Source organism: Vanessa tameamea, chromosome 19 (genome assembly GCF_037043105.1).
Source record: "Vanessa tameamea isolate UH-Manoa-2023 chromosome 19, ilVanTame1 primary haplotype, whole genome shotgun sequence".
Classification (NCBI taxonomy): domain Eukaryota; kingdom Metazoa; phylum Arthropoda; class Insecta; order Lepidoptera; family Nymphalidae; genus Vanessa; species Vanessa tameamea.
In genome coordinates, this window is record NC_087327.1 from 4,022,128 (window position 1) to 4,030,149 (window position 8,022).

Here is an 8,022-nt window from a genome sequence, read left to right on the forward strand (position 1 = left end):
ATTATTTATAGAAATCTCTAAACTTCATGACATATATTATTAAAATTAACACTGTCTCGTTTTCATTTAATTATAAGAAAAATATGATTTATTTTTAATTAGTGTGTGCATTTTGCATATAATGGTAAGACTAATTACATATAATGTAAGTTTACAATAAAACATTAAACTACATATTTTTTGTTTTTATTTTTATATTACCGTTATTATATATTTACTTATATTTATTTGTTGGTTTGTCATATCCCATAGCATTGCATCAAATTGGTTTTTGGAACTCAAATTTATTTATAATTTATTTAAGAACTTTAAATTACCATTTTTGGTGGTATACTTTGTCGCTGTAAAATACACCCAGTTGAATCCGCGGGTACATTTTACACCCATAAAGCCAGAATGAATAAGAGGTGAGCCAAAGCGACCCAGTAACTAGAACAAGTTATTACGGACAAGCACCATAGAATTTTTATTTGTGTCCATAATTCATCTCGTGTTTGCCGGTGAAAGAAAATATCATGAGTAATCCTGTGTGAGTGGAATTTCACTTAAGTTCTACATATGTGAATTGAAGCAGAGAAATAAACTTCTTCTCAAATCTTCTCAAAGGGACAGTAGGTCATCTCCTCCAAACATTATTGGATTGGACCTTACTTTGGATAATCTAATGCAAATTGCACCTAAACTAAGTTTTTAAAACTTTTGGTAGTCAACCTATTTGATGATACTTAAATAGATATGTTTTATACCATTCAAATACCCCGTTTTTTTTATAAGAATTGAATGAGATGATAATTTTGGTAGCATGGAAGTCAAATCAAATGTATTTTATTCATGTAAACTTTTGGAATTGTCAATATTTTAACTCGACCACTATTTCAGAAAGTAGTCTAACGAGAAGAAAGTAAGAAATCTGTAAAGTTCCTCTTTTTAAATACAACGGGTATTAAAAATATATCCCGTATCTTATTGTATTAAGTTGTGAAAATTTTGTATAAAAAATGGTATATTGATATTTTGCTATTTATTTTAAACAATAAACATAATTTGCCCAAAAACATCATGACGTAGTCCAGCGGAACCCTACAAGAGGGCAGTACTAGTATTATTAGAGGGCAGTATTAGTATTAAATTATATTTAACTTTCCAACAAGAGATGGCATTGCAATCGTTAAGTAGCTCACAATGAATCTATTGTGTATATTTTTTACCATAAATATTTCTTAATAATAATATGAATAAATTCCTGCTTATGTTTATTTTGTTTGTGTAAAGTAGAGTTTTGCGATAACAAATAATAATCTATTGTCATACCTAATTAACATATGATAAAAGTCGAATCTGTTTATATTTATTCTTAGATTTCTACTCGTGTAAATATCCTTATAAAACAAAGGTCAATAATTTATATGATAATTAGGTCAACAACATCATATTTGTAGTTCAATTTAATTATTTTGTTAATGACTTTCTGCTTAATGATGCGTTCTTCTGTCCTAATAATGGGCACTTTTTATAAAAGCTATTGTAGCGGGTTTGTTGGGCTGTCTTATACTGATGCAGGTCACAGGGTTCTGGAATCTTAGCCCGAGCCCGAGACAGTAAAACTTGTTGGGGTATTTTGTTAAGAATCACTCAATAGCAAACTGAAGTTATGAAGTTGGCAATGATACAATCCCTCAGAATCTCAGAATGACGTGATGTATGTATCTGTCTCTGATCTGATGTGTCTCAAGTCGTGTCAGATTGCACTTTATCTTATGCGTAGTTTGTATTATCCGTTGAAAATGACCCTTATCAAATATATTAAAGATTACTTAACAAAATCTCTTTGGTCTTCTGGAATATATCATTATAAAAATTTGTAAACTTGTTTTTAATAAAATTGTAATTTTTTATTTTCCCGTACAAAGAAGTATTAGGGGTACCTATTCATTTAAATTATTAAAATCGAGAAAGCATATCACTATTTATTTTTTATAATGACATCAACATACAGACACAATGTTAATCATACATTTTATCTAATGACAAAATATCACATGTCAAAGAAAAATCCAGGAAACTGTTCATTGGAAGATTGGACAGGTAATTTAGTCTTGGCCTAAGCATCTATATATACAGTTTATGTACAGTTCAACGAGTGTCTACATAACTTTGATATATACATAGTATCCTTTGATATATAGTAATAAGATCTTTCTGTTAAGTGTTCCATTCCTATATCGATGCTTTTCATTTAAACATATGATAGAAGAACAAATTAATCTAGATTTATTTATTTTAAGGAATGTTTGTTTCTTTATAAAGACTAAGTGCTATTTAAAGTAATAGTGTACAAGGATAGACTTAAAAGAGGGATCTCTTAAGAGTCAACCTAAATAATCTTTCGATTTAACAATTTAATATAAAAATAAATAATATGTGTAAAATAGTTATATAAGTTCGTTAGATAAATACGAAAAAATATATTATAGCTCAGATCAATGTCCAAGTTAATTGTATTATCTCGCAGATGCTTTCTCATGGCTGGTTTAAAGACAGCGAGTATTAGAGATTTCCGGATTTCAGACGGTAAATTCATTATGCCAAAGTCTCACCTCACCAAAGTACCTTCCAAAGGAAGTAATATTACTTTTGTTGTAAAACAATCTTAAATTTAGTTATTTTATATTGATATTATCTTAGAAAGTCTGCTTGACCGTGTCTTAGTTGGTGGTGGGGGAACTTATTAAATATCAAGCCACCATTAATTAACTTGTTCCGGTTTGGGTGAGAGTGAGTCAGTGTAACTACAGGCATAAGAGACATAACTTTTCAGTTACCAAGGCTAGTGAATGGTTAATATTTTTTATAGCGCTAATGTAATTTGCTCGTTTGCTTACCCCCATAATAAACGAAAAGGAAAGACGTCAGAGGAGCTACTTGATGATAAGTGATCACCACTGCACGTAGATATTAGCGATGTAAGAAATACTAACCATTCCTAACATCTCCAATACCCCACTAACCTTGGGACCTAAGATGTTAAGCCCCATGTGAAAGTAGTTATACTGGCTCATTCAACCTTCCTACCGGAAACAACTAAACTAAATATTGACGGTATGATGGTAGAATATACATTGACTGTGTGATACCTAGTACCTACCCAAGGGTATGCATAAAGTTCATCAAGATAAACCAGTCCTACGCGCAGATTACAAATAATAAAAAGCCGGGACTACGATTATTATAATAAAACTGGTTTCGGTCCGCAGATTTGTCTGTGCGTGAGTACTGTGTTGGGGGAAACAGAGGTGTTAGATATGTCTTTCCGTAACCCTGACGATAAAACAAGTAAATACACCTGCTTGCACCTTTTTGCATTTATAATAATATTAATTAGGAAAATTTAGAGCGAATGTGCGAAATGTTATCCATGTTAATAAAAGTAACCAAATAGGTTATGTTTTTGTAAAACAGCAAACTAAACATTTACGTCGCGGAGATAATTTCATTTATTTATATTTACGTTCAAACTACATCGCGTTTGTACAATTGGCGTGCATTTTAAAACACAGAACGTTACAAATCGACGTTCGCATAAACGATATCAGTTCTTCGAATTAACGATAATTGATTTTTATAAATACGTATCGTAAATCCAATGAATAAATTTTAACGTTTTATTTAAAAATCCTTAAAGGGTATGCGTGTCATTAAAATAAAACAATTAAAAAAAAGCATTTTTGTAATTTCTGGCAATATTATTTGTAAAGTAAATAAACCACATAAGTATTTCTAGTACTGTATCATTCTGGAGAAATCGGCAATTAGAATTAATGTTGGTAGGGCTTTGTGCAAGCCCGCCTGGGTAGGTACAACCCACTCATCAGATATTCTACCGCCAAACAACAATAATCAGTATTGTTGTGTTCCGGTTTGAAGGGTGAGTGAGCCAGTGTAACTACAGGCACAAGGGACATAACATCTTAGTTCCCAAGGTTGGTGGCGCATAGGCGATGTAAGGAATGGTTAACATTTCTTACAGTGCCATTGTCTATGGGAGGTGGTGACCATCAGGTGGCCCATATACCAATCAATAAAAAAAAAAATAGAAATTCCATTTAATTTAAAGTAAATAAGTAAATACCTAATAATAAATAGTAAATAATAAGTAAATACCTATATGCATTTCCAAATCTGTACCTGCAAAATGAGGTGACAACTCATATACTAAAATTATAAATAAAACGTTTACACGCACATGTTAGACACGTTTTTAGTAAAAACAGCTTAGTTTAATTAATCCAGAGTAATTTGCGACTTTTGTAAACTGTCATATCCACCGTCTAAACCCTAAAATTACAATGCGTCTTGGACATGTTTAAGATTTATTTAACGATAACTATATAACTCGAAATTGCGATTGATTAGAATGTAATTATATTGCAAAGTAAACTCATTTAAATATTCAAGACCTCATCCCCTAATTAATATAAAAAATTAATCCATTCACCAAAGTAAGTATTCTACTCAATCCTAATGTGATGCCTGACGATATTAAAATGATTGCTCTTTGGCAAATATGGCGGGCGGCTGAATTATACAGCGGAAGCAAATATTACCCTCGCAAACATTCGTCCCGGGAGAGCGAGCTAGTTCGCGCACTCAAAATTAAAAGCACACAATGAAAATACTGTGCCGAGAGCCCCTACTCAGATACCTATGTCGCGAAAAGTAAGTGCCTACTCCAAACTTCACTCTTAACGCGCGGTACTCGCCATTGTTGTCAATGAAAATAGTCGCCCAAGTGTTTTTTTGTTTATGGACTCTTCGATGTTGCCACTCGAAAATAAATAGCCGCGGTAACGAGCAATATGCCCTAACAAGCTGCAACAACGCTTTTTGCTATCCACGTTTATTGTTTACTATAGTATTTAGCAGAAGCTAATTGCCGATTTTTTTTGTCTTATATTAATTTATTGTGAAGTTGCATTATTGAAAAGATAAATAATTTTATCAAAATATCTTAAGCGCTCTGAAAGTATGGAACTATTAAAAATGAGGAATGATTGTACCTGCAAATTAACACTCATATCAATTATTATTCATTTCATTACAGCGAGCACCGTATTAATTATATTTAATAATATTTAAGTAACAATGAAGTTATAAATAATTATTTTATATTTATGATGAATATTATTATTTACATAAGTTGACGTGCAACTTTAAATAAAGAAATCGTTTAGAAATACTTTTGATTTTCTTAAACATAGTCCATATTATTTAAATCTAAGTTACTATTTAATAAATCGTCAATTGGACTGTTTTAGTCATTTAATTAAAGGGTGACCGCGCTCCAGGTTAGTCGGGTCGGAATATTAACCGCAATTCTCGGTCAACATTCACAAAATTGACACGTCAAATATTTGTAACTTCGTCCTGGGACCACGTTAGACGGCAAACAGAATCGTGTCTGGTCCTCCCTTAATTTCCGATGTTTCTACATCGGGTCCATACGCTCCCAATACCGTTTCTAATATGTTGGTTTTAGGTTGAAATTTGTATGCTCTCAGACGGACGAGATAGCCGCTTGTCAAAACAAAATGGCGCTGACTATGTTTGAATTGGGCCGTATCAGTCGCGAGCGGAGATTCATTTTGTCGCCTTGCTTAAGATCGTAGTAGTGTTTCCTACATATTGTCTCAGTACACACGGTGAGTGTGTGCCAGCGTGTCGGGCTTGCATTTAAAGCTAGCTACAAATTTGTTGTTTCAGTACAAATACAATGATGATATTGTTTGCGGTTCGACTTTGCGTTCAATCGAGGAGTTTGTTCGGTTGTCGCAGCTCTGTACAATGTATCAAGTCAACACTCATAATTGATTAAGATCATTAAGACGACGACGATTCTTTATACTGCTAAACCATTTCTTAAGAACTTGATATTCTAAGCATGAGAATATATACAATTGTTTGGTGATTTTATAATGTTCTCTAGTGTAAGATTATTTACGTATGGTATTGCATTATAACGATAAGTTTCCTTTCTATGTAAACTAAATCAAGTACTCAATCTAGCTTTGTTTAATCACCAAATTTACCTTTGATTAAAAACCATTATATGAGGTGTAAACATAAACTTTCAAAGAGGAGCATACTTGACAAATATTATATTGTAAACTTTACATTACGATGGTAAATATTAAATAATATGTGTACAGGTAAATAATACTGTCGCTAGCCGGTGCGCGGAGCCTACCTGCCGCTCAGTGTTGCCATTATCATAAATCAAACACGTCAATATTTGCCCACACAAACAAGGGCGTAATTTTTAAATAAATTGTGGCATTTCGCGAAATTGCTTCCGCAAATAGAATTGTGGACGAGTCCGCGTGAATGTGTAATGAACTTTTTTGTCTTTATTCTGTAATGAGTGTTAATCGGAAATATAAATTTATCTGAAATACAAAATGTAAAATAAAATAGCGTCTCATGAAGACTTAGAAACGTTGACAAAGATTAAGTTCTCTACTCGGTAATAGATGGCGTTAGAAACACGATTCTAAAAACAACTTCGTTTTATGTAGGTATGTAAGAATATTAGTAATTATTAGGTACTATAATACATTTCCTTGAAATATTTAATATATATATATATATAACTATATGACAAAATTAACCAACTTTTATGATCAATCATTTTTATCTAGGAATGAATCTCATTAATTATTAAGTGATATTTTTTAGAGTACCTATTTCATTTAAAAAGAACTTGCTTCTTTTCGAAGTGAATAAAAACACTAATAGATGATAATTTCAGATCATTTCATATCTTAATCACGTAACGTGTAACATACAAAAACGTTGTTTTTCCATTAATATGTATACACTATAACGTTAACATGTACCTATTTGCATATATTTATATGATCTGTGCTTATACGGCCGCCATCTTGCCGAATTTCCCGCGACGGGCGCCAAGCTCAAGGAAGATAATCCTACGATTGGCTACACGAGTGCGGGGAGGTTGGTATCTTGTTACACGCTCTGTGTCCATCTCAGTTTGAATTTAATAGAAGTCAGACGTTCTACAGTTTCGACAAGAAGATTTGATTTTGCAACGTCATTAAATACTTAGATGAATTAAACAAGTTTAATATGGTTAAAATGTTCATGGAAAATGCAATTATTTATTTATTACTATTGCCTACATGTTAATCATCAATATTTTTATTACTATTATTAAAACGAAAATATTAATTTCTAATATGTTCATGGAATATTTTGAAAACAGAATGTATATTATTTTTAAAATTAGATTTACAATCTTTATTTTTAACAGTTTTTAAATTCTGCAAACACTTGATGCCGGTGGCGATAAAGACTAATTTAATTGAATAAGTCTTTTTTCTATATAATAATTTATTTAATTCGAATACATTTATTCACCTTTGCTTGTTGACAATTGTTAATCGTATTCTCTTTTCTATTATCTAATAGAATAATTAAAGTCACTAACAACTACTATAATATAGGTACATTTTTAATTTTAATTTTGTGTTAATAGTATAATTATTTTTAACACAATAAATCGAAGTATGTATTACGTTATTGGCTGTAAAAAAGACTTGTTTCTATGTTATTAAAGGAATCATCAAAATGTTTACATTAAGAAAACCTATATCTAGAGTTCGGAAACACGAAAAATGCGGACACATACAAACGACGAACACTTTGCCATTTCTGAATATTTGATACGATAAATATTGAGCTCGCATTCTATAACGCAGTAGCCAGAATACCCAGGCATTCACTTTCAAGATTTTCAAAATATTTCTCAAACTGTTATGTATTATTTACAAAGATATCTCGATTTTAATAAAACGTAGCGATTTTTTTTCTCAACTCGAGTTTATTTTAATCGAACGATTGTTAAAGTTTTTCTGATTTATGATATATTTACAACGCGTACCCTCGATGTGCTTATCGAAGGTACAGCGTAGGGCGTTCACGGCAGATGCGTTGCGTATTTACTTA